We start from the raw sequence: 27,050 nt of genomic DNA on the forward strand, positions 1-27,050 counted from the left end.
CCCTTGCTCAAGAACTTCAAGTGGTAGCTCCCATCACATACACCCAATGCAAAATTTGATCTTGGCCTACTTTTTCTTGCTTTGTCTTCCTCTTCACTCATCCCACCTAATTCTTTCTTTCTGTTCTACTCGTCATTCTTTACATCTTACTAAAAGCCAGTTCTGCACCTTTTCCCATGTGCTTTGAGCCTTCTGAACCCACTTTATTGGCTGTCCATTCTTAGAATTCTTTAAAACCACAGATACACAATTGCAGAGCTTATAGGCTTTCTTCATGGACTTACAGAAATTTTCTTAATCTGATCAAGAAATGTGGGCCTTCTTAATCACTTATTATTATGGCTCTATCTTATTAAACTATATTACATTTCAAGCCAACTGAAAGATGTAAATACCTGATTAAGAATGCAAAGACACACACTTTAATGACTAGGTTTAATCCAAACTGTAATGACTACGTTTCTTAAAATACACTTCTTATTTTATCTTAGCATTTCATCACAATATTAAAATATCATCCTAAAAATATTATTAGCACAATAACGTATGTGTTTAGTGGGTGTGGTATTATAAAACCTCAGCTTTTATCTTTGGCTTTTGTATTACCAATAAAGGAGAACTCTGAGTATTGAATTCCTTTTAGAAACATGAAGAAAACGTTCTTAAAAAAATTATATGCTTTAAAAGGGGTCATTTGTATTTGTTTTTATATTTATTTTCACCATATCTTGGATTTCCTAATACATATGGTTTCAGACTTCAATTTGCTTTATATCCAGGATATAAGGATAAGGAAAATGAGTAATTTCTTCTTGCTTATTGCTCTACTGAGTTCTACCCTTTGGAAATGGAATAAATGACTCTTAGACTTGTTCTCTGTGATTGTAGAAGGAAGTGTTAAAGGAAGTAATATAAGAAGGATTACCTTCCTGGAAACCATGGTCACCCTTATTTGAGAGCCTCTCATTTTAATCTTCGTGGTATGTTCATTTTTATTCCACTTTGCTATTGATGGCCTATGAAAGTATTTTAATTGGAAGATACTAGATTCTCATTTCTTTCTGGGATTTATACTTTGAAACAGGTGAAATTTAGTTGTCAGATGTGTGCAAATTATTCAGAGGTGTCTGAGGCAAAATCAGTGTGATGGTTTCCCTTCAGATATTCAATTAGAAAAATATTAATACCCAACTCCTGTGATTATGTTACAGGATCACGAGTGCACAGGAACAGTTAAGAATGCCCCAGTAATCATTGAGGAATACAAATTTCAAATGAATGACTGCTTGCAAAGAATTTGGGTTTTGACAAAAGTTTAAAACAGAACTTGACAGCTGCATGGGGCTGTGTTTAGACTTCTCCTACTGTAGGGTAGCAGATGCTCAGATATGACAACAAAGACTGAAAAGGTTTATAGTGAAAACTCACAGAGAGCAACACTTGTCTTCTGCAGCAATGAATACTTTAGGCTTTTTGCTGTGAATTGCAAATGGTTTCTTTCATGAAAACCATAAATATAGGTGGTGACAATGCCCTGTATTACTCACTCTCTCATTCTTCTTCTCTATTAACAAGATGTATGTAGTTGTGGATGCATATTGGTAATGTAGTGGATAATACATGGTCGCTTCTGTTTTTACCAAAATCACTTTTATTTTTATTCTTCTAGAGTTTTCAATATAGTCCAAAGAAAAATTTTGGAGCTGGATTTAATTTTTGATATCACTGCCATGGCAGAGTATTTCAAACAAATTTAGGAAAACTTCCACTTGTATCATTCTTACTGCAAAAAAAACCAAAGCAGGTCAACACTTGATTTGTAAATTTTCAAATAGGATGGAAAGAAAATATGATTAGGTCTAAATATCTGAGAAGCAGTTTATTTTCTTATACATTGACAACAGGATAAGTATACAATATATTTAAGACATGAAGGTGTGAGTCATTTAAAATGTGGACATAAATAAATAAATAAATAAATAAATAAATAAATAAATCTATTTTATTATTGAAAAACCATTTATTTTAATAGAAGTAGACATTAAGCTATTTATTTAAAGTACATTTCATGATACATTATATTCTTAATATACGTCAGATAAATAGACTGAAAATATAAACATGCATGTCCACATAAGATTTTATATTATAATTGACAGGAATATGTTAGTCTTCAGGCTGTCTTGTTAAGAGTCCTAATTTGTCCCATAAATATAGCTTTATAAAATGGCTTAAAAATCTACTTTCTTTATTATCTACATGTTTAGCTAATTTGTAAAGGTAGCCTTTGAGTTTAACATGATAGACATGTTGAAATTAAAATAGTGGTGTGTGGTGAGTTTCTTCCCCTACCTGAATGTTTATCATTAATTTTCAGTGATTAATATAAAATATGTATCAAAAATATCAATTTTATATGTACTGACTACTGCCTATCTCCCAGGCACTGTGCCATGTTCTAGAGATATAGAGACAAGTGAAATAACTTCTCTGTTCTAAAGGACTAGACTATGGTATCAGTGACAGAAAAATGGATAAATTGCCACACAAAAAATTAGAGAAGATTTTGTTAGTTTTAATAGCTCTGTGGGGTAACTGGAAAAGGTTTTACCTAAAAAGATGATATTCAGTCTGATTATTAACGGATGCAGGATGAAAATGTAGGGGAAATCTTTCTAGGCAGAGAACATAGCACCTGCAAAGTTGGCCCACAATTACCATGGAAAATCAGTATGGTGAGGTTTTGGGTAGATGTACATATGAAGGAGGGGAGGTAAACAATGAATTAAAAAGATGTGATGAGGCCAGATGGTGATAAGCTTTTTTTTTTTTTTTTTTAAGATTTTATTTATTTATTCATGAGAGACAGAGAGAGAGAGAGAGAGAGAGAGAGAGAGGCAGAGACACAGGCAGCGGGAGAAGCAGGCTCCATGTCAAGAGCCCGATGTGGGACTTGATCCCGGGTCTCCAGGATCAGGCCCTGGGCTGAAGGTGGTGCTAAACTGCCGAGCCACCCGGGCTGCCTGGTGATGAGCTTTGAGTGCAAAGGGAATCTGAATTTTAATCTTGTAGAAAGAGACCAACCAAGATATATGATTACACTTTTTTTTAAATGGTCTTATGATTTGAAATGCCCTGTTTTTATGATTATTTTTTAAAGATGGCTTACTCTGTCAATCATGGAAAAAGGCTAGACTCAATAAATATTTCTGAGTTAGTATCAGTAAATGTTAGCGACCAATGAATGTGATGAGGCAGAGAGAGGGAAGAGTCAGGGATAGCAGCAAATTGCTCTGGGTCAGAAGACTGTAACTGATGATAATGCCATTCATATTAGTACTGAGAGTGGGATAATTTATTGGAGATGGGGTGGGAGATAAATATCAAGTTTGAAATACTTGAAAGAAATCCTAGTAGGGATCTCCAGAGGCCATGGAACTCAAAAGGAATTTTAAGGCCTTTCGAGTACCTTTACAGACAGGTGAACGTTGGCTAAATAAAAGGGGTAATATTTATGTAACAACAGAACACCTTTCTCCTCAACCTCTAATTAGGAGAATGAGGAGAAAAGCATTGAAGAGTGCCATGGAGGGAAATTTAGCAAACTAGCTCACATTGAAAGAATGAATAGGATGGGCGAGTCTACCAAAGGAGAGAGTGAAGCAAGGGAACCTTAGGGAAGAATGACACTGTGGGAGCCAAGGCAAAAAAAAAAAAAAAAAAAAAAAAAGGATTTTAAGCAGAAGGGAGTCTTACGGGTGCCAGATTTCACTAAGCTGCCAAGCAGTATGAAGATTAAGCATCCAACCTTTGGTTGGAAATAAGGAAGTTTATGGTCATGTCAGAAAGACTGAATTAGTGGGAACGTAAGCCATATTACAATGGATGCAATGACGAATATGACTGGAGAAAAGTAAGAGTAATGGCAGACAGCCTACATTTTCTACACATTTGGTGTTGAAGGAAAGGAGGGGACTAGAAGGGTAGCTATAAGCAGTGGTAGGATAAAAGGACGACTTTTGAAAAAGTAAAAGAATGAAGCACATTTGTAGGAAATATGTTTATAATGAAAGAGAGAAGCAGAAGCCAAACCGATTACCTAATGCTAGAAGTTGTTAATCCATCTGAAGGAGAGACCTTAGAAAGAAAAATGTTTGCTTCTTTCCTGCTAGAGAGAAAGAAAGAAGCTAAGGATGATTGTCAGCTGGTAAAATGAAGATATTTGCACCTCTTGGGATCTTTTATTCTTTAGGAAGTAGGAAGCAAGGTAGTCAGCTGAGGGTGGACAAGAGAGGAGTGGTGAAGATTTGTCAGAGCGCTCATGAGGACTAGGGCAGGGAGATGCATTGAAGGAGTTTCTGAAGGCATCCTTTTGTAATGGCATCAATCTTCCCAGTGGTCTAAGTTTTTTCAGCATCATTGAATAGCTTTGGAGTGAGAACAGAGAATCTATTAATTAATTACCCAGAGTTAGAAATTAATCCGGGGATATGACAGAAAGACAGTGGGGCAAAATATAAAAGCCTGAAAGTGATAATGCAGTGATGTAAGGTGGCAGACACTAAATAATTGAGGCTTATAACACTGCTTTTATTTTTTACTACAATCTTGGAAGTTTCAGCAGAGAAACTTAATGTATTCTAAGTCAGCTTTAAAAGAGGACAAATATTTAGACAGGAATCAGCTTCTTTTCTTTACTAGATTCGTCATTGTGTAAGGTGGCACAAGTGGAAGAAACCTAGACTCATTGGCTTAATTTTCTTGAGTTTTTATAGTAAAATGAGTTCTTAGAAGGTTCATCCTTTGAATAGGATCTTAACCAGGAGACCATTATTACTTTGTCTCAACAGCTATCTTTGTAATTGCTTGAATTCTCACTTACATCCTAGTTAGCAGGAGAGAATAAAGATAGACCTTTGAGAAGGGATAATTATAAATTTATTTGTAAAGATTCTATTGTAGGCATACAGCTGATTAACTAGAGTTACTCTATTCTGTTGGTGTCTTAAGTCAGATCTTTAATTTACTGTCACAGAAATGTGAAGTCTGCCTTCAAGTATAAACAGCTTTTTCATTAATATGTTCGCTGGGGTGTGACATAGTGAATGATATAGTGAACTTGCTGGCCCAGTTCTGCTTTCAACCACTTAAATCCAGATATGTCCCTTTATAACTTAGGGCTTCAGTGTGATCAGCATGAAAGTAACTGCGCTTTTTCTCCAAGGTACAGGCTCAGAGACTGCCATCTAGGAGAAATCACCTTAAAATAAAATCCTCTTAGATGAACAGTTAAGATGGCTCTATCTTCTCTTGCTCCCTTTCCCTTTCTCCTCCCCAAATGAAGCCAGAATATTCTGGAAACATGCAAGTAAAATCAAACATTTCCTCCTCATCCATCACTCCAGTCTGCAGCATGAGTGCCCGAACTCGATGTAGGCAGGTAGCTCTTCTGTTTCTCAGGCAACTGAGATTCATTCAGTCGTTCATCTAGTCAACAAGTATCTGCTGAGGGCCTACTATGTGACAGTCACATTTCTGGATACCAGTGACATTTGTGAACTTAGACAATACTCTAATTCTATTTTTACCTCACCACATTCACATTTTATGCTCCTGTTTATGTCTTACCCACTAGAGTATACCTACCTGAAGAAAAGGAATTGTGCCCTATTTCTTCAAATCCCCGTGATGTAGCATGATGTTTGACACATAGTGGGTGGTCAATGAAGGTTTGTTGAGTAAGTTAATTAGCACGGTTAGATCAGTTAACCTAGGGATATTTGGGTGGCTCCGTGGTGGAGCGTCTGCCTTCAGCTCAGGGTGTGGTCCCGGGGTCCCAGGATCGAGTCCCACATCGGGCTCCCCACAGGGAGCCTGCTTCTCCCTCTGCCTATGTCTCTGCCTCTTTCTCTGTGTCTCTCATGAAGAAATAAATAAAAACTTAAAAAATAAATCAATAAAACTTATTTAAAAAATCAGTTAACCTAAGCACATTTATATTCAGAGACCTAACAATGGAGGAGACATATTTCCAGAAGACTTAGTGTAACTTATCTCTTAAGATGTTGCCATCTGCCACATTAAATACAAAGAAGTACTTTTAATTGCTTTGTTCGGGACCTCAGAAATGAAGCAACTTTGTAATTTTGATGAAAGTTAACAGTTAAACTTCTATGAGGAACACTTATTGAAAGTGCCAAGAATAAATGGCGTTAAAAAATTCTATTCATGAAAACTACAGAGGGGCAGTTTAAGCCCGTAAAGAAAATAAGATCTTTGGTTTGCATTGTTGCCCCCTAATAAGTGATTTCTATGAGTTGCTTATTTACTTTGTAATTGAGCAAGTTATGAACTGAATTGAGCATCCACAGATTTGTTACAAATGAAGATGAACCATCATGTGCTCTTATTTAATAAGAAATTGAATTTTCAAGATAGTTAAAAAGGTCGGTACATTGTATGGTTATAATGCCATTATTCAAGCAAGTGATTATGTAGTTTGTCTCAGTAGAATGTTAGCTAGCCTATTTGGAAGGAATATTTTTGTTGAATTGGCAGTTGTTTGAATTCATTGGTCAAAATTGCCTTGATCTTTTTAGCATACAGGGAGTTGTTTCTGGACAACAGATGATACAAATTATTGTCATGTATATTCGCTCTATGTGACATGACACCCACCAAAATGGCCAACAATTTTTTTTTTAAATTTCAATTTACCACTAGTTTCTTCTGGCTCATTTTCATGAGCCAGAACAAACAAGTAGAAATACTATCTTTTTTGTATGTGTGCACAGTTTTTTAAAAAAATTTTTTTCGTGCACAGTTTTTTAAAGTTGCATTTAGAAGTTGCCTTGTCATTGTGCAAACACAGTTTATTCACACAGAGTCCAGATTGGGGTCTTGTTTCTCCCCGCCTTAAATTTTTTGTTTTCTACCTCTACCAGTTTCTTTAGTCATCGGAGTGAAAATTAAAAATATGATGTAAATTTCAAAGTTAAAATTTTCTTTTAGTATTTTAATCTCTAGTTGTTGGAGACTATAGAGGAGAAAAGGGGAAATATCTTAAGGAAAAAATGGTTTTCTACTGGGAACTTATAATAAACTCTTTGGAATGGTACTTCTCCTTATCGGGAAGATAAGATTATTAGAGAGTATCTCTCTTTAGAAATTCCTTGCCATGATTTTCTCTTTCCCATCATCTTTCAATTTTATAAAACGGGGAGCATGGAATGGTGGAAAACATAGGATTTGGTCAAGAGATACCTGAATTTGGGTCTTGATCCTGCAATTTTCCTTTGGTATGAGCCAAAGCTGGTTATTAATTTTGCTATGTCTCAGTTGTCTCATGTAGGATATGATGACTATCACTTGAAGGGTAATGAAATAATGACTTAGAGCAGGATTAAAAAGTGAAGTTAATGTACAGAGGGATGTTTACTTTGCAGTTGAAAAGTATAGGATATGATAAAAACCAAATGACTTTGAATCCATCAGGCCTCATAGGCAAATTGATGGAAGCCATTGCTTTACAGTCACACTTTTTTTCATGCGTAGGTACTTGCATTCAGTTTCAGCTATCGCAAATGCCTGATCTAATCCCAGACAATATTCAACAGATACATAGCCCTATATTTGGATTTTAAAAATCAGTTTCATGAGTATTGAATGGAAGGGACGTAGCTTGTTAACAATGCAATAAGCAAAGATCTAGCATCCTCAAATGGCTGTTTTACTCCTTACATTTATTCACCAAATGTTTATTGAGGCCATCCATGTTCTCAGTGCTGAAGATGGAGCAGTGTACAAAACAGACAAGAATTCCTGCCTCTATAGAGCTTCTGCTGTAATTGATCATAAATTCAACGTAAAACACATCCCGTGAAGCTACTGTGAGAAAGAAGGAATTCACTTTTATATTGTAGTTTCCAATCACAGTAAATCAGGGCTCTAATGGATTTTATGCTTATTGAACATACTTGCTTTCTTATGTTCACTCTTGATGGTACAAAGTAGAAGAGATATTGATAAATTGAAGTATCTTGGGAAGAATTTTATGAATGCACCGTGAATTTTCTGAGACCGTGTGCACAGTAAGTGGTGTAGTAGGAGAAATGGGTGAAGGGCCTAGATGGGTTATGTTCAGAAAAGAAAAGGGCCAGAGGAAATGATAGTTGACCTCAAGCATCTAAGGGACTGGTGCAAAGGAAAGGCTGACTTTATGTTGTTCCAAATACAGGACTAGAACCAAAGAGTGGCAGTTTTTTTAAAAAGTAGATTTCAGTTCAAGACAGAAATTTCTGTTTGGAAGAGTTATTCTAAAGACAGGAGGTTGTCGGGGGCAAGCTTTCTTTTTGCTGGAGGTAACGCAATAGAAGCTAGAAGAACAGGATCAGAGGTTCTCTCTGAGCAGGAGACTGGCAGGTTGTGCTTTGAGCCCTGCAACTCGACAATGCCATTGTACTGTGTCATTAACCACTGCAACCAACAACAGCCCCCCAAAAACTCCAAGCCAAACTATTTCCAATGGCAATCTCCCTACAGGTCTCTAACCTTGAAGGTTTTTTTTTTTTTTTTACATTTATGCAGTTCTAAAAGCATCCCTCTAATCTGGTACATTTTATAGGAAATGAGAATGAAGCCTTCCCTATTTAACAGCCACATTCAAATCTTTTCTTGATGTTTGGATTTTGCTTTCATTTTTTTAAAATGGTGACCCCTTGGAGATTTGCCTGTCTAAATCCATTTTCTTACCAGGATTGGAGATGACAGGTTATTCTACTGCCCAAATATTAATTTCTATGGCACATCTATATATTTCATTGGCCAACCTTCTGTGAATTTTCTGGATTTCGATTATCTTGTCCTAAACTCCTGGCAAGCTAAATTTCTCTAACCGTCTTCAATTCATTGCATTAAATGCTTATTCAGCCTTGGATGATATATTGATTTTTTTTTCTTAGCAAAGTGACAAATACCATTTTCATGACTATAATAGAGATGGATTACATTTTATAGAACACAGAGAGAGCTGGTTTCTCTTGAGCTTACAAAAATGAAAAAATCATTTGAATTAATAATGAAGTTAATGAATTCATCTGTTGCTGATGAAGTTGAAGTATTTTTGAGAAAAAGCAAAAAGTTCTATAGCGGCACAATCACTGGGGAGCTTTGAGACCAATTTCAGTACTTTGAAGGGTCTGGTTTGTGAAAACTTTAGAAAAGTTAATAGTGATTATTCTCACATCTAAAGCTGTGACATTAACCCTGGTTACACCTGGGTGTGTTGCATGATAGTATTCACATTGAAAGACACTTTTCAATTAAGTCCAGACAAAAGCAAATCTCAAATAACATCAACTAAACTGGGAATATAAAGAAGTCTCTGGGGAGCAGTTTAGGTTTCTGATATGGTCTGTGTAGCCTAAATTTAAAATTGACCCAGTTTCCTTTTCATTCTAAGCTTTTTTACAGTTAGACCTAAACTAGAACAAATGTTAATATGTTTGTATTGCTCTTTCTGTCCAGTAGCCCTCACCTTATGACCTAAGAGGTGTTTTGGAAACAAACAGAAAACCATACACACATGTCATAAGCCTAGCACATGTAAAGGATACCTACTGTGGTTTTTAAAATAAACAAACAAGAAAAGAAATAAAGGGTATTTTAAGGTATTGAAATAAGCTATGGTGGACCTGGGAGACATTGCTAGGAAAGATAATTGGATTACTTTAGGGGAGAGGGAACTCTAAAAAAAAAAAAGAAAAAACAAGAAAACCAATTCATGTCTGTTTAGGGACCTTATGATTTATTTATCTTCTGTCTCCGATTTCCCAGCATCATTCCAAACACAGTATCAAGCATATAGTAGAGCTCAACAGTATTTATTAAATGAGTAAGTTTTTCTGATAGTCTTAAGAAATAAAAGTCATCATAGCAAACAACACCCTTAAGCTACTAATCTGTGCCTTGGAACTTTAGTATTTTTACCTCTGATGTGTGGAATTCTTACATGGCTACAAGGTGATAAGTCCGGGGTGAGGTTGAAGCAGGGAAGCTAGCATTAAGGAAGCTGAAAATAAACGCATATTCTGTGATCTGTGCTTTCATGTTTGTTATACTTAGGAGGGAAAATGACCATACCTGAGGATTTGAAAAGTACCAGAGAAATTATGGATGTTTTTGTAGCTCACCCTCTTAGTCTATGACTGTACTACACATAGTGACACTCAAACATTTGAAAAATATTTTCTAATTTGTTTCATAGGTATATGCTTTATCTCTTCTATAAGCCCCTTGTTGGTGAATTATTTTTGGTCCTTCCTAGATGTTCTCCATCAACCTGAGGGTAATTTTGAATTCAAAGTATTTCTAACTAAAAGTCCTGGGTCCTTGATCCAGATGGTGGAGAAACCTCCAGTTGTATTTATGCTTAAGTGATGAAGAAACTATTCTAACAGGAGTTGACTATGTCCTTTGGTCATACATCTAGAGACAACATTTTATATTATTTTTGTCATCTTCTTGAACTTCCTAATTTTACATGTATGGAAAAGAGTACTTTAGCTCAGGAACTTAATGTTAGATGAAGTATTCTCCCCATTTGTAAAACATGACTTTAAAAGTAATTTAAACAAAGTAAGAGCTGTAAGATTTGCTAATTGCCATCAAACTCTAGGAAATTCTGTGGGTAAATAGTTTTCTCCTTATATTTTATATGAATAGTCTTGGTAAAGCTGTTCCTTTCACTGTGTCATACACAGCAAAGGATGCATTCCACTGGTGCTATTGTAATGTATGCATTCCACTGGTGCTATTAAATATAAGAAAATGTGGGGATCCCTGGGTGGCTCAGCGGTTTGGCACCTGCCTTAAGCCCAGGGCGTGATCTTGGAGTCCCAGGATCGACTCCTGCATCGGGCTTCCTGCATGGAGCCTGCTTCTCCCTCTGCCTGTGTCTCTGCCTCTCTCTGTGTCTCTCATGAATAAATAAATAAAATCTTTAAAAAAAATAAAAATAAATAAATATATTGAAATGTGATTTCATTTTATATCATACAACTATTTATATTTAATTTTTCCTTTCATATTTCTTAGAATTGGAAGGAGCAGCATTCCAATTAAAACCAATTGCTAGGGATCCCTGGGTGGCTCAGTGGTTTAGCGCCTGCCTTTGGTCCAGGGCACAATCCTGGAGTCCCAGGATCGAGTCCCACGTCGGGCTCCCAACATGGAGCCTGCTTCTCCCTCCTCCTGTGTCTCTGCCTCTCTCTCTCTCTCTCTCTGTGTATCATAAATAAATAAATAAATCTTAAAAAAAATAAATAAATAAGACCAATTGCTAAAAACTTGAAAAATGAGATCTGAGAAATACATAAATCTACCCAACTGTAGAGAATTTCATGATAAAGTTATGTTTTTTTCCCATAATGTTTAAGAATTTTCTCTAAGAGTAAAAAGACATTTTCTAACTTTTAAAAAATACATAAATTAGCTTTATGCTAATTTTTAAAAATTGTGATGTTGGTTTAGGAAAAACCCCATCTTTTACATAGTATGAAGTTGGTACATTAAGTAGCAAATTTTGGAAGCATTTTGAAAACAGATTGCTATTATACGTAAATGAAAATTAGTGTTCATATTTAGTCTTCTCATATAAGTTGATATTTTGTGGGAACCACGCATATAAATCAGAACATAAGTGAAGGTGGGCTCACGAGATGTATCTAATGAATGATCAAGCAGCATAATTATATAATTTAGGCTATAGCTCTAATATTATGTGTATCTATTTATTTCAGACTCTTGTCTTTAAAGATGCAAATATAAAGTTTTCCTCCATCAGATGGGAAGATTGATAGATTAATTAAAATGGAAAGGCTTTTGTAAAGTAGAAGTCAATACGTGAATCGTTAACGTTTCTGAATGATTTTTAAAGGCTGCAAGTCCATTAAATTTTGAGAACTAATTAATCAAAATGAAAGGAAGCTGGTTTCCCCTCTACACCATCTTTAGAAGTGACACTTCTGAAGTGTCACTTATATTCAGAAGTTTTAAAAATTCTTGTCAAGTATTTAATAGATTTTGCAAATACTAGGTTCATTTTTGTAACAACTTCAAAAATAAATATTAAGTTATTTTTTTAAGTTACAGAAGAATTTTTGCTTTTTGTTTAAGGAAATAAATGATACAGACATGTAAAAATTAGAGTGAAAACCTCACCCTTTATTTCTTGTGCTATTCCTCCATCCTACTACTGTTAATGAGCTTTTTTTAAAAAAAAAAACGTATTTCAGAGAGAGAGAGCACACACGAGCAGGATGAGGGGCAGAGGGAGAGGGAGAAGCAGACTCTCTGATGAGCTAGGAGCCTGAGGCAGAGCTCCATCCCAGGATCCTGAGATCGTGACCTGAGTCAAAGGCAGATGCTTAACCCACTGAGCCATCCAGGTGCCCCTAGGGGCTTTTTCTATAAATAAAGAGACGTACATAAATACACTTATTAGCACACATTGCCTTTTTCATTGAAAATTGGATTATTCTATACATATACATATTCTTATAATTTGGTTTTTAAATTATTTATCTTGAGCATTATTCCATAACAACACATAGATTTTCAGAATTTGTGACTATAACTGCACCATTTCTGTAATATATATGTACCTTGATGTAATTATTCCATTACTGAGGCTCTTATAAATTATTTCCATCATTTTTTCTGTAAATTAATGATTACATTATGTGTGTGTGTATGTGTGTGTGCATCCATGCACTATCCATCCTTATATACTTCTGTAGGTACTTTTCTAAAATAGACTTTTAGAAGTATTTTTGTTGTTGTTAAAGAGGTGGACATTTAAATTTTTGTTAGGCATTACCAATTGCCCCAATAAGTGTATATTCATAAATAGGTATAAATAATACCTATATAAATAAATAGATATTAATAGTCCTCTTTTCTTAGTACCTCCATCAGCACAGAATATTATTTATTGTCTTAATTTTTGACCAATGGAATAGTATGTATAGATGTTATTCTGACGGGTCAGACTTGTGTGAGACCTTCTGAAAATGGGTACTTAAAGGAGTGATCAGCTGTAGATTCGTGTACTTTTAGAAGTTTTTTTTAAAGGAGACAGTTATGTCTTACAGAAATAAGTTGGACTTTCAAAATCATTTTTAAAGACATTGGAATATTAATATGTCAGAAATTGTGGTGAGACTTAGGATTAAGGGCTTCTGCTTTTGAGAGAAATGGAAGTTTATTTTTTATTTTTATTTTTTAGAGCAAAGGTGATTATTCTTACCATGCATCTAGATTAAAACAAGGACGTCTGATCTGGGAGCGCCTGGGTGGCTCAGTTGGTTAAGCGTCCAACTCTTGATTTCAGCTCAAGGTCATGATCTCAGAGTCTTAAGATTAGACCCAGGCCCCAGGTCAGCTGCAACCCTCAGGGCAGAGTCTGCTTGAGATCTTTTCCCTCTGTCCCTCTCCCCTCCCATGCTCCTGCGAGCTTGCACTCTCTAAAATAAATAAATAAAATAAATCTTTAAAAAAAAAAACAAACTTCTGATTTGACTTCTTGCTCAGTGTTTCTTCTTGTCTCAGAATCTTCACTTCCCAAAGTCCTAGCTTATCCTTCAGTTTGCTTCTTCCAAACTACTTTAAAGGTTCCCTATTGTCTCTAAGACATTAAAAATAGTCTCATTTGTGTGTTTGTTCAAAATCAAGTTTCTCATTTCTTATCTCTGAAGATTCTGATCCACAATGTCCGGATCATGAGTTTTTGATAGAAATGCAAAGTGATTTTCCAGACTACTGGTAGAGAACATGTCTGAAAAGATGGGGCAGAGTGGGGGGAACCAGCAAAGGTTCCTCATAGTTACCTTTCTTCCCTTTCTTAAAAAAATTTTTTTTAGGGCAGCCTGGGTGGCCCAGCAGTTTAGTGCCGCCTTCAGCCTAGGGTGTGATCCTGGAGACTCAGAATCAAGTCCCATGTCGGGCTCCCTGCGTGGAGCCTGCTTCTCCCTCTGCCTTGTGTCTCTGCCTCTGTGTGTGTGTGTGTGTATGCGTGTGTGTCTCATGAATGAATGAATAAAATCTGTAAAAAAAATTTTTTTTAAATATTTATTTATTTTAGAGAAAGAGCAGGCCGAGGGAGAGACTGAGAGAGGGATTTTCAAGTAGACTTCCTGCTGAGTATGGAGCCCCGATGCAGGGCTGGATCTCAGGACCCTAAGATCATGACCTGAGCCAAAACCATAAGACAGATGGTTAACCAACTGAGCCACCCAGCTGCCCTCTCTTTTCCCTTTTAACATCATACACATGTCTCTATATGTCTCAGCAAAATGGAATGATATATCTCTCTCTCTCCAAGTGGATTCTATGTTCTTTTATCTCTGTACTTCCCCTTGAAAACCAATTTCCTCCCCTTCACCTCATCCCTCAGGTCCTAAGTCAATCCCACCTCTTAAATAAAGACCTCCAGTTCTTTAACCCACAAGGTTCCACTTCTACAGAATTTATCCATGTCACACGTTTGACACCTACAGTTTAGTACTGTTACTTATAGTTCTCTGTATCCCCCATAGCATCTTACACGTAATCCACACTGTAAAAACAGTTCGTTAGTTGGTTGGTTGAGTGAGTGATCATGTAATTAGACTACTAGGGAGCAGGTCAAAGACTGCACTTCAACCCCACGAAGCCACTTCCTGATGTTTTGCAGCTCATTGTACTCCTGAGAGACTCTTGCTCTCGCTGCAAAATTGGATTGCTTGTTTTGGTGAATTAAACAAAAGCTGATGCTTACCATATATTTTGGTCTATTAATTGCATGTTTAAATCACCGTACATGCTGTGCTTGAGAAAGTTAATCCATACCAAAGGTAAAGTTTTTAAATTTTATTTGGAGTCTAATGTTATAACTCCATACGATCTTTTCCCAGTAGAGCCTAAAGGCCCAGCATGCTTAGCTTAGCTTTCTTAAAAGAAAATTGTATTTATGTTCAGAATAATTTCTTATCAGTAGCTACAACATAACTTGTGGTGAAGTCATTAGAATAAATGTACCATTTGTCACGGGCCCAGGACATTAAATGCATTTGATTTCTGTGCTGTATTCTTGCTGTATGGAACTGAATTGTGTAATTTAGCATAGCTCTGAGTAGAACTTGGCCTGATGTTCATAAAAATTGGGATCTACTACTAAGAATGATAATTTCCTAGGAATGGAAAATAGAATTAGCATATATTTACCAGTGTTACTCAAAGTGGTCTCAAGAAAAGCACCATTTATTGGAAAGAAATTGATCATGAGGTAGGCAGCTCCCTAATACTGTCTCATGACATACTTGATTTTGAATCAAATACACACACTTGAAAATACACACTTGATTTTGAAAAGCAAGCATTTGATAAGTCACCTTGAAAAATGGAGGTGATTTATTAATTTGTCATTTTCCTGGACTGAAAATATCTTGACAAATAAAAAAAGACATTCTTAGGACATAAATTCCGTTTTCTTAAAACTGGCAATTTTGTAGACCATCTTTGGCCAGGCTGGTCTCCTGTATGTTTGACTGTGGAGGAGCAGGTGTGCACTTCCAAAGTGTCTTTACAAGTGTCTCAGTGGGGCTTCCCTCCCACGCCTCTGCAGGAGACAGCTCATCTGTTTAATCCTTATGTTTTAGTCAACCTTTCTTATTATGCAGACAGGGCTCTGAGGCTCAGCTGGATTTTGACTCTCTGAATGAATTGATGGGGCTCTTTGATCTTAGCTGTGTATTGCATCTGTTTCATCTTTCCTCTTAATATATAGTCTTCCAAACTCTCATTCTGGCTGGTGCTCTTAAAATAAGTGGATAATTTTACAAATAAATGAATAAAAATTGTCATTTAAAACTCAGGTACACTCTTCACTTTCTGTTTTGAACTTTTATTTTTGGTCATAGCGAACTTTCTTGAAAAAAAAAACACGCAAATGATTTAATCATATAACTTAGTAAGGGACCATTAGAGTTGAGAGTATTTAACCATGTGTGTATGAATGTGCATGTGCTTTTTGTAGGATTAGATTTGCACAGAAAGTAAGAATGACCAACCTTTGCAATTTAGTAAATTGTGTAGTAGCGTAATATCTTATTAATAGACCATATAAGAGCAAGAGTTATACAATCTACTTAGAAAAATCTGCCATGTAACTAAAAGATCCTGCTGGGAATCCTTTTCTTCTCTTTTCTTTTCTTCTTTTCTTTCTTTTCTTTTCTTTTCTTTTCTTTTTTTTCTTTTCTTTCTTTTCCTTTTTTTTATGAAAGTGAAAAAGGCTGAGTTACAGAGAAAATCAGTTGGAATTAGAACAAATCCATATTGAGAAATCTAAGATGTTAAAATATCATCATTTCTTTTATACAAATCTTGGAAATGAGATGTATTTGTTTTTGTGTGATGTGGAAGTGGATGATTGTTGATGGCACAGCATGGATTGTTTGCTTACCCATATAAAGGTATGATTACTTGAATGAGAAAATATCAAATTTTTATCTGAGTAACCTTTGATATTCTAACTTGGTATTTTGGAGACTTGTATTAATTCTTTTTACTTTTAATTCTCCATGAATCCTTATTTATCTTTAAGTATACCACTATCTTGTAATGATAATGTGCTGTCAAAGCTGTCAGAATAATTTCAGCAGAGAGCAAAAAGCTGGCTTTTAATAAGAGTCAGGGGCCTGTAAGAGAGTTGTGGAAAGGTCTTTCTCTGAGAGGAGGAATATTGTGATATGGCCTTCCAGTCTGTTAAACATATCTTTATCCTAACATATATACACTAAATATACTACCTATTAGTGAATTGTTGGAAAAAAACATCTTCCTTAGAAACATTTAGGGATAAAATATATAAGGCATATGATCTTTGATCATCACTCTAAAATATTGCTGTTGTAAAAATATTCCACTCTCTTCCACTGAAAAGTATCTCTTAAGCCTCCGCATGGTACCCAACTCTGAACTAGGGAGATTTTCTTCACTATTTTTGTACTCCCCATATGGAATCTGAGAATAACTGTGCAGGAGGAAGTATGAAAGGTTACCCAATCCTTCTTCACACAGAGCTACTCCAAGACCCACTAAAGATAGCAGTACTCCCCTCTCACCAGTTTGTCTGTCTTTTACCAACTGCGGTGCTGGTGTTCTTTCTCTTTGCTTGTTTGCTTGCTTGCATTGCAATTGGAAAGAAGAGATCTAGCCAGTACCCAGGCATTGACATGTGGCTTCAGTCACTTCGCTTAGGTTCCATGACTTCCTTGGCTTTAGTTTCTTATCTTATACACCTGATTGCTGACTTCCTTCTACACAATGGAAACGAAAATGCCTATGCTTGTTGTTTATAACAATTCAGTGCCGCTTGAATTTTTTGAAAGGTACAGTTTGGCCTTTCCCACCTGAAATGGATCAACACAAACCAAAATCTCATTCTGTTTCCATGCTCTTTTCATGATTTACCAGTCCTTAAAAGTTCCAGTTTCTGTTAGAATAATGTCCATTTGGCTTACTGGTGTGACTCCCAGATCAATGCAGCTTACTATATTCGAATGTGTTTAAAAGATGCTAAATTGCTACCTGCACATTCCCTTGAATTCATCAATTCTGACCCATAGTCATCCTTCACTTGCTTCCTTATTACTTCCTAATGGTAATTGGGTAATTCATTTAAACACCATTATTCTACCTAATTGTGAAAGGTGATTTTCTTACATTATCCTCCAGAGAAGGGAGGGAAGAAAACATTTATACTGAATGTATTGGTGGAAACATGGTCTGTTATTGGCAATTAAAATGCCCTTGTATGGGCTTTTTGACCAGGCCTTTTGTCTGTGAATGTCAAGACAACGTGGCCTCAATTCTTAAACATCCCTTGCACCCATGAACTTCCACAGACCTAGCCTTAGCTCTCAGAAGTTTTCCAAGGTTGGAAGTTTGAAGGACCCATCAGTGGACTTTGAAATCAACTGAATAGGTCATAGCAGCATTAAAAATTAATAATTTAATAATTTTAATAACATTAAAATAAAATATTATTAATACTAATACCATTAAAATAAAGAGAAGAGAATTATCAGAGCACACTGAATGCAGTAAATATTGTTTCATGAACACATTTTTTTCAAAAGTATTCTGAGTGTGTGTGGTACTTAAGTCTGTGGTAAATATTTTCTTACCATGGATCTCAGTTTGAAAAAAAAAATGAGAAAAACAAAAACAAAACTGAGTTGAACCATATAACTCCTTAGCTTTTGTCTGGATGCTGCGTTTTAGAATTCAGAGTATTATTTTGCCATATTCATTTTTTAAAGAGTTTATTTATTCATGAGAGACACAGAGATTGAGAGAGAGAGGCAGAGACACAGGCAGAGGGAGAAGCAGGCTCTCTGTAGGAAGCCTGATGCAGGACTGGATCCCAGGACCTCAGGATCATTCCCTGATCCAAAGCCAAGCCACCCAGGAGTCCCTATTTTACCATATTCAAATTTTATTGTTTTTTCACCATTTATCCTCAAGGGAACTAACTTATAGCAATAGAGATGATAATGAAAGCTTAGCAAATATTTCCAGAATTGTTAAGAGTTATGCAGTATCAGCTTACTGAGGGTACAATATTCTTACTGATTAAACCATTTGGCTTTGTTCTAAAAAACTGACGTAAATGTTTAGTTACACGAGAGTACCATACATATCACAGAAAAAAGATTTTGCTAATACCTTATTTTGTTGTTGGGTCAAACAAAATGAGTATAAACAATGACTTGGATTGTGGTAAGAAAGGAAATAATAGTTATCACTCTTTTAAAATATCTCAAGGGTTAAGGGCATCTGGGTAGCTCAGTCAATTTGTGTCCAACTCTTGATCCCAGCTCAGGTGTTGATCTCAGGGTCATGAGTTCAAGCCCTGTGTTGAGCTCTACCCTGGGAGTAGAGCCTACTTAAAAAAATGCCTCGAGGCATTTTCTTTTCCCTTAAAAAAATTTTTTTTTTGTAAATGAGACCCTTCCTTTATGAATGATATAACTGATTTTCCCCCTTGTATCCAGCAGGAGTCAACATCAAGAGGAAAGTAGTTGTACTTTTATTGCACACCTACATTTTATTTGAAGACTAAGAAATGTAAATTCAGAGACATAAGCATGAGAAAACAAATATCTCAAGGTTAAAATCTTTGCCTTTTCCCTTAAAAATTTATTTTATAAATGTGCCCCTTCCTTTGTGGATGATATAATTGGTTTTTTTTTCCCTTTGCCTTGTATGCAGCAGGAGTCAACATAGAAAGGAAACGAGTTGTACTTTCATTGCACACCTGCATTTTACTTGAAGACTGAGAAATGTAAATGCAGAGAGATAAGCATGAAAGAGAGAAGAAAAAGGTATTCCTTGGTTGCACACATAAATATATATATATATAGATAAATATATATATATTTATATTGTTTAATATTCATTGCATTTATTACCAAACGTGTCATTCTTACCCTCTGTAAAGTCCAGGGTCTACATAACCTTGATACCCCAAAGCCAGCAGTGGCAGGATCCCTCCAGAGTTCAGAAATGTGGAATGTCAGGCTCCACGCAGACCTACAGAATCAAAATCTGCATTTCAACAAGATCCCTAAGTGATTTACGTGATCATAAAAGTTTGAGAAGGACTGGCATAGAGGATGAGTATTACCAGTTGCTGTATGAACTTGTGTTCATTTCATGAATAGCATTTACTCTGGAAAAGAAAAATTAGCAAGTGGAAAGAACAGCAGTTTTCCATATCCTACTGCAGCAATTGACCATCTAATGGTGTTTAAAATTAGTGATGATGACAATGATGTTGCTACTGATGAGAACACCTGGTATTAAGTGCTCCCAAGCACTGGCCATTGTGTCTTGTACATCAGCTAACCCCTTTAACCATCATCTTTTCACTATGGGTTCGATACTGTTTTTTCTAGAGAAGCAACAGAGGCCACAGGTTGTCTGAAGCTGTTGTAAATCCAGGCATTCTGATGGCTGACATCTGTGATTGGCAGATGCACCTTTTAAAAGTAGGAAAGACCATCCCATATAAGGTGGCAACATGACGCATGAACAATCTCTGTGAAAATTATCAACTGGTAGTCTGGGTGGCTCAGTTGGTTAAGCGTTGGCCTTCAGCTCAGGTCCTGATCCCAGGGTCCTGGGCTCCTTGCTCAGCGGGGAGTCTGCTTCTCCCTCTTCCTCTGCCTGTCAATCCCCCTGCTTGTGTTCTTTCTCTCTTCATCAAATACATAAATAAAATATTTTTAAAAAGTTATCAATTGATATATGTTTCGATAACATTTATAATTACCAGTGAGTTCTCAAATCTGCATATTTGAAAAGACAAGAGGAGTCTTAGTTGGAAGCCCATACCAAACTTTCAGGTTATCAGTGTGGAATTGACTATATGCCAGGAGTTGCATCTTATGCCCCATTGGACACCCTCAGCTCTGGGCATTTCTGCTGGCAACTAGAGAACCTAGCCTTGAGAGCCAAGTGCCTGTCTGAAGACAAACATTTGTCCATTTGTCACATGAAGAGGACACTTTACTTGAAATGATTTCTAGAATCATCCAGAATGTAGGAATACAGTTTGTATCTCATATACTGGGTTAAATCCTTTATAAGGAAGACATACTTTGAGATAGGAGAGACTGTTGGAAAAAATCAACATTTTGGCATTTATTGGGTGAAGAAAATTCACGCAGGCAACAAATGCTACTGAAATAGCATTGAAATGAGAATTGAAAGGAAAAGGTCCTGTTATGATGCAAACAACCAACATTGTGGGGGCGCCTGGCTGGCTCAGTGGGTAGATGTTGACTCTTGACCTCCAGGCTCTGAGTCAGCCACTGAGGGTGAACCCCCCATAAGCTTATGACTCTTAACATTTCTGTATCTATACATCCATCCCATTTTTCACTTTCTGTACAGTATCCAGAAAATCACAAGAGATACTCAACACTTAATTATAGAATAGGCTTTGTATTGGATGATTTTGCCCCACAATAGGCTAATGTAAGTGTTTGGCACATGTTTAAGGTAGGTGAGGCTAGGCTATGATATTTGGTAGTCGAAGTGTATTAGATGCATTTCTGACTTGTGATATTTTCGGTTTTTGATGGGTTTATCAAGACATAAAGCCATGGTAAATCGAGGAAGATTTGTACGATGGAGAGTTCTGTTCCTGTCCTAAGCCCCACGTTCCTTACTGAAGCAACCACTGTTAGTGATTTCTTGTATATCTTTTCGGAGATTCTCTAAATATACAAACATCATGTACAAACTTCTATTAAATAAAACGGTAACATATGGTACACCTTGCTGCACCATTCTTCCTTCTCTTAAGATGGATCTTAGAAATAATTTCATATCAGTACTTTTTCATTCATTTTAATGGCTGCCTGGCATTCCACAGTATGAATATAACCTTCTTTAACCGCTTACCTTTGATGACTTTTGGATCATTTGCAGGCTTTTGCTTTTGCAAATAGTGGTGCAGTATGAATATGGACCTCTGTGAATATATGTATCGTGAGGTTGTCACATTCAAAGTCCTTATTTGTTCTTACTAGACAATAGTTAAGCAATAGGGAAGAAATAACCAATTAGCACAGTAGGCAGAATAATAATAATATTTGCAAACATTATTTACTATGTGGTAAGTACTTTGCAGTAGTCATTTAAGTTTTACAACTCTAATGGGGAAGTTATTATTACTATTATTATTTCATTGTTGGTTTTAGTCATTGAAGTGAGAAAACCAGGATCTAAATTTACCCAAGAAGCTTGATTGCGGGTCTCTTACTCCTATGGCAGAATTCTGTTGCTTCCCAGTGATTCCCCTGCTACTTCAGCAATGGCAGAGCCTTTATCAAATGCCTACTGTGTGCTGAGCCATTGATGTATAATTTAATCTTCACAACAGTGTTACAAGGTGGTGTTACTGTTTTAAACAGTTTTTTTTTTTTTTAAGATTTTAAAAATTTATTTATTCATGAAAGGGAGAGAGAGAGGCAGAGACACAGGCAGAGGGAAAAGCAGGCTCCATGCAGGGAGCCTGACATGGGACTCGATCCCAGGTCTCCAAGATCATGCCCTGGGCCAAAGGCAGGCGCCAAACCGCTGAGCCACCCAGGGATCCCTAAACAGTCTTAATGAAATTTGGTAACTTGCCCAAAGTCCCAGAGCTGGTAAGTGAGGGGCCAGGAATGGAATGGAAGCAGGCTCTCTGCCCCGTGACACCACGGTGCAATAGAGAGGGGAAGTAGGCATTTGGTTCTACATCCAGCGGGCCAGAAGCAGAAATAAAACAAACATGTGTGTGAGATTTAATTAAACACATTCAAGTGACCAGAAGGCATGTTGTGAGGGCCAACAGAAGCTGGTTGGTGGTACATGGATAAAAGCATAAGTAGGATTTACTGGTCCGTGTGGATCCGTGGTGAATACTTATCTACACTTCTCTGCAGAGAGGGCGTTTCCAAGTCTAGATTGCCTTGTTCTCACTGTTTCCATCTGCACAAAAGTCCACACCTGTGCATTGCATTTATAGAATAACCTGTTGTGAGGTGTGGCCCTGTCATCCCTAGAGAAAGAGCAGCTTAGGCAATGCTGCTCCGAGTCAGAATTTGTGCCCATAGGGAGCAGAAATAGTCAGAATTTGTGCCCACAGGGAGCAGAGATCAGCAGGTACCATGTTGGAAAATAGAAGGAAGAGCATGAAACTCCTCCGGGTCCGTTTCTCGTTTCCACTCCACTATTCCCAGCAGGGCTGCTGCTTGCCTGGCATGTCCCAAGTCAGAACTGGGACTCGGAGGTCTTCTAAAATAAGAGAGGTCTTGTAAGTCTTATACAAAGTATAATTTGTAACTGAAGTCATGTTTATCTGTTATTATTATTATTGCCATTAGGTTTTCATTGACGTGTATTTGCCATACAGTGTCATATTTGCTTGTGTGGTGACCGATGGTGACTGCGCTCAGGGTGAGAACTGAGTAACATATAGAATTCTCAAATCCACGTGTTGTACATCTGAAATTATTACCGTTGTTATGATTTTATAAATCAGTTTTATCACCTAGGCCATATTTCTGTGCTAGTTTTCCGTGTTTTAGATTGTGCCGTTTAATTCAGCGACTCTTTGGTGATGTTTCATAGACAAAAATAAAAGATGTTGTATAGATCAATGTGTGAGGACCACTTATGTGGGGCTCATAGTAAAGATACTATGATATGTAGTGAGTGCTCACCGCAGGAAAGATGCAAAAGGTTTTATATGCATTATCTGAGTGAATACCAAAGCTCTATCAGGAGGCTATTATTCTTGTTGTTCCCATTTTACAGATGGGGGCTCTTTTTCAGACTTTTTGAGATTAACAACTTTAATGCTGTCAAAGCAAGCGGCTATGCAAGAAGAGAACACTTTCTAGTCCCATAGAACATATTTCCTCTTTGGGCATTTTTCCTTCCAGTCTCTGTCCAGATGTACTCAGTTATCAGTATATAAACAATCCCTATTCTGCTTTTTTCATTCACTATAGTCATAAGAAGTTAATTTTCTCAGCCATCCCCATTCTCATGTAATGACTGCCTACAAGTAATTGCTGTAATTTATTTAATAATTTTCCTCTTTGGGAATATTAGATTGTTTTCATTTTCTCTTACAGATACAACGGCGATGAAAAACTCTACATAAGTGGTATATTTTATCTTCTTTGAATTTCCTGGGAAAAAGTCTTTCAGTCAAAGAATAAAAAGCTTTTGACTCATTGGAACTTTCTGAGTTAGACTTGTTTTCACAGGAGCAAATAGTGAACAACATTGAAACATTTATTTTGGAATCTTAAGAAAAATTATATCTCGAACTCTTTGCAGGTCTGAATTGTTTTTTTGTTATTTTAAAGATACAATTTTGAATGAATATATGATAATTGATATATAGTGACCAACATGAGGCCTAAAGAGTGATTTTTTTTTTTTTTTTGGCATTAAGTTTAAAATGGGTAAATTGGGCCTTGGGGAGGCTGATGTGTGCAAAAAAAGTATTCATTCTCCATCAGTGTGCACTTCTTGAGAAGCAACCACGTGCCAGGCCACATGGTGGTCACCAAGTCTGTAATGATGAAGGTGACAGCCCAGATCCTTTCCTAACAGAGTATCACTAAAAGTCAGGTCTAAGATTTTTGTTGTTGTTGTTGTCCTTGAGACTATGCCACACGACACCCTCAACCTCTAACATTTTTGAGTCCTTTGTTCTTTTGCTTTCATGGATCCTGACATATTTCTTAAACGCAGCCCCAGACACCAAGGATAGAGAATATTTTATTTTCAGAAAGACATATACATAGATAAAATGTCTGAGAATTTCTGGAAGCATATGTTTCCCCTCTCATCTCTGTTGATAGGATTTAAGGAACCCTTTTATCTTCCTGGAATGAAAGTATCTTGCTCTGTAGTTTTGGGGATCCCTACATCTACTTATCCCTGTTGTATATAGCTTAGATTGCATCTAAATACATTTATCTTTTCAGCACTTCATGCTAAATAAACCAAGTGCAGGGACTTTGGACCTTCCATTACAGGAACATCCTCATGTGAAAATAAAATGTAAATTTAGGATACATACCATGATTTATTAAAATAGTGTACTGTACCTGCAATTTTCACAGGTAGAGAACTGTTTGGTCCCTTTTGGAAGCCAAATATATAGGATTCCTATTTAAAATGTAATTCAAATTGCATTTTAACTTTTCACTAAATTCTTCCATCCCCGAAAGACCTACTAATTTGTTGATGAATATAATTTTGTCATCATGTTATATATTATTCTTTTTAAAAGTCTGCAGCATAAGTGTTATTACTTCACTGATGTTGAAACATTTCATTGGGGAAAAATAATCGTTTAGTAAATATTACATTGGTTTAATGGCTAACCATGCAGATCAAACTCTTCACTGGCCAACTGAATGTTTCACTTTAAAAAGATATTATAATGTCATTTTATGGGAATGTTAGTATGTGTGTTACCAATATGCGTTTCAATTTCAGTAAATTCATGAACGTATATGTGTGTATATCTACCAATCACAGTTCTATATGGTTTGAGTAGACTGATTTTTTTGAAGGAAAAATTTATATTAGGATGTAAAGACATCTGTCTCTTTGTCTAAAGTGGTATAAGTTACTCTTGGCTGCCATGCCCAAATCAGTTTGTCACGTTATTCTCTATACATTTGATATCAACTTCTATGTGAGGATAAGTTCCAGGAATGGGAATTTATAGAGTACTCTTCTTGATGAAAAGGAGATGGGTGGAGACAACTTCATAATGTCAGAATCCTGTTTCTGTGGGTCGACTTAAAGTTACTGAGGCATGAAGCTGGCTCTGCTGGGTGGCAGTCTGTCCATAGACATTATTACCAAGGTAACCTTGATGTGGAAAAGAAAATACAAAGGCATCTGAAAAAAGAATTCTGATAGATTTTTTTTTAATTCTCTTTCAATTTCTAATATCCCGTATCCTTAACACTGGGGTTGAAGTACTACTCTCTGTTGCAACTTTACACATACCCTACTGTTTGAACTCAAAACCCTAGGAACTACATGTCTGAGATCTGAATGTATTCTAGGTCCCAAATCAATCTTGTCACTCCTCAGAAAGCAATGCAAGATAATAAGTAGTATTCACCTGATTGCTTTCCTGCTCGGAGACAGCTGGTGACGCGTGTCTTCCTGATAACCAGGAGTTTCAGATCTAAGGCAGGGATAAAGGGAAGCTGGGAGCTCGCAGAATCTAAATTTGACAGTCGATGGCTGAGGAGAGGGTCAGAAGGGATAGAATCTGTGACACGTATGAGAAAGGAACAAAATTTATCTGCTCTGGTTGCAATGATTAGATGTCTCTTTGTCTGGCTTTCTTACAGCGGTTGACTGATTGTACCCGCCAGCTGGCTAATATCATAATTAACAAAGTTGCTACTACATCTGCAAAGTTTAATCGAAAAATTTGCCAGTGATATGATGGCATTGTCACAAAGATCACAAGGGACACGGAGTTGACTTTTGCTCAAGGTGGAATGGCAAAGCTGTATAAGCAAGACAAGAAATTGTGAACTTGTTCAGCCAAAGGTATGTTTGTTGTGGGTTGTTTTGTTTTGTTTTCATAATTCCACACCTGAGCTTTCTTATTAAGGTTTTTGTTCGGTGGCTTGTGGGTTCGTTTTTATTTTTTCTTTTGTGATGAAAATGATTCCTAAAAAGATCCATATGCATCTTGAGCATTTACAGCATATTCTCTGAAAGCTTTGTTTGTTTGTTTTTTTTTTTCCAAATCTGGAAATTCAGAAATATAATAAAATGGCTTTTGATACAGAATAGAAATATAAAGCAATGTTTTGACTGTCATTGTATCTAATCTTCATCAGTTTTCAGAATAACTGTTAACAAATATCAATTGAACATTTTATATCGTGTAACATTGGATTTATTTCTCTCAACAATAAAAGCCATTTCTCTACTTTATTCTATTGTGTCAACCTCGTTATGGGAGTGAAAAAAGCATGTATAGCTATAGAAGATGTAGAGGTTCTATTTCAGTTTTAAGAAATGCTCAAAGCAGGGGGAAGGAAGGCTGGGGTCTTGACTTTCGTCAAAGTAATTGGGTTTTTTTTTTTTTTTAACATTTAGAAAGACTAGCATGTCTTAAAATTATGTGCTATTCCTCAATGCCAGTCTGGCCATTGACTGTCATACCTGTATTTTCTTTTCACTGTGATTTGCTTTGCTTGATTGAATATTCAGGCTCTGGGGAGTTTCCCAAATTACAGCCATCACATATTGCTAATTAATGAACTTGAATATTGATGAGGAGGAGCATGTGCCTCTGTGTATATATATATGCCTGTGTGCTTCCTGTGAGTACAAAGACATAGAGAGGAAGGTTTCTCAAAAAAAAAATATGCAGAAGGTAGAGTTTGGGCTGTTTA

General features: G+C 36.4%; 1 protein-coding gene across 28 annotated transcripts in view; it reads left to right on the top strand.

Moving 5' to 3' along the window:
* LOC144282376 (uncharacterized) overlaps window positions 1-27,050 on the top strand; it is a 233,119-nt gene that overhangs the window by 50,323 nt on the left and 155,746 nt on the right. For 17 of the 28 annotated variants that reach the window (XR_013350824.1, XR_013350822.1, XM_077845935.1 and 14 more), the window contains 4 exons: window positions 19,098-19,209; window positions 19,315-19,424; window positions 23,733-23,940; window positions 25,989-26,193. The gene's annotated coding sequence lies outside the window, so the exon portion shown is untranslated. Of the gene's footprint in view, window positions 1-19,094; window positions 19,210-19,311; window positions 19,425-23,732; window positions 23,941-25,988; window positions 26,194-27,050 lie in introns of all 28 variants that reach the window. The other 11 variants (XR_013350826.1, XR_013350825.1, XR_013350818.1 and 8 more) reach the window with 4 other exon arrangements.

This window comes from Canis aureus, chromosome 13 (genome assembly GCF_053574225.1).
Source record: "Canis aureus isolate CA01 chromosome 13, VMU_Caureus_v.1.0, whole genome shotgun sequence".
NCBI lineage: Eukaryota > Metazoa > Chordata > Mammalia > Carnivora > Canidae > Canis > Canis aureus.